This window comes from Chaetura pelagica, unplaced genomic scaffold (genome assembly GCF_000747805.2).
Source record: "Chaetura pelagica isolate M959 unplaced genomic scaffold, ChaPel_1.0 scaffold181, whole genome shotgun sequence".
NCBI classification, from domain to species: Eukaryota; Metazoa; Chordata; class Aves; order Apodiformes; family Apodidae; genus Chaetura; species Chaetura pelagica.
The window spans coordinates 1,238,435-1,239,516 of record NW_009951992.1 but is presented as its reverse complement, the minus strand read 5'-3'; positions in this window follow the sequence as shown (position 1 = coordinate 1,239,516).

Here is a 1,082-nt window from a genome sequence, read left to right as displayed (position 1 = left end):
GCAGGGCAGGGCCGGGCTCCGGCTCCACCCGCAGCATCTGCAGCAGGGAACTGGCACGGGGACAACCCGGTGCTGGCAGTGTCCCCTCTGCCAGCTCCCTGAGCACCGGGCAGCAGAGCTGGGCCAGCACCGACATGCTTAGAATGCACCTCTGTTTGGTGGGTTCCACTTTGGCACTAATTTAGGAAACTGCTGCAAGCAGTTATTCCACCTAAGCCCCTTTGCAAACCTCACACCAGATTTTTGTAATTAATTATGAGCAAAGAGAAACACATCAGGCTTGAAGAAGCTGACTGGACCTCCTGGAAGGAGCACATGGACTAACGCCTTATTGCTTTAGCTGCCAGTTAGAATGAGATAAATCAATGTTAATTTCATTGTATTACAACAATATTGATTCCCTATTAAACAACAGACACAGCAGGTTATGGCTTCAGGAAAGCTATTAAGAGTTAAGGAATGTTTTTTTATTGAGAATAAATGGGAAATTAGTGTTTAATACTGCTGACTCTGGAGAGTCAAGGGAGGAAGGTGTTGTGTAAGAGGTTCAGGAGAGTAAAGGGGCAGAGCCAAGCCCAGCAATGCCATGAACAACTGTCTGAGAAAGGGGCTGCTTGTGCTGCCATTTGTCTCATCTCCTGTTGGTCACTGGGTGAGAGTCCCAGGGCTGTCACAGCAGAAGTCACTGAGGAATTTCCTTGCAGAGCAAACCTCCCTGCAGCTGGATGGCTTCCAGGCTCCATGGCATGCCTCCTCCAAAGGGTTAAACTGGCTGCTGCAGGGGGCCTAGGGTTAAGATAAATAATTTTTAATTTAATTGAAAGCACCTAAAGTGAAGTTCTTGGCTTATTGACTCCTGGAGTCACTTGGAATAGCTTGTGTCATTTCGCACCCCTGTGAGCGTGCGGCACAGCCCAGCAAACACTGACACCAGGAGAGCTGTTCTGCATCAGAGGACAGTAAATGAGGTGGCATTTTCTTTGTCAGTAAGTTCAGAGTTTGGCTGAGCTCATAAGCAGGGCACAGCCCAGCTCTGCAGCCCCATGTTTGGTTCCCAGTGACCCCGGGGGGAGATTCCTGCT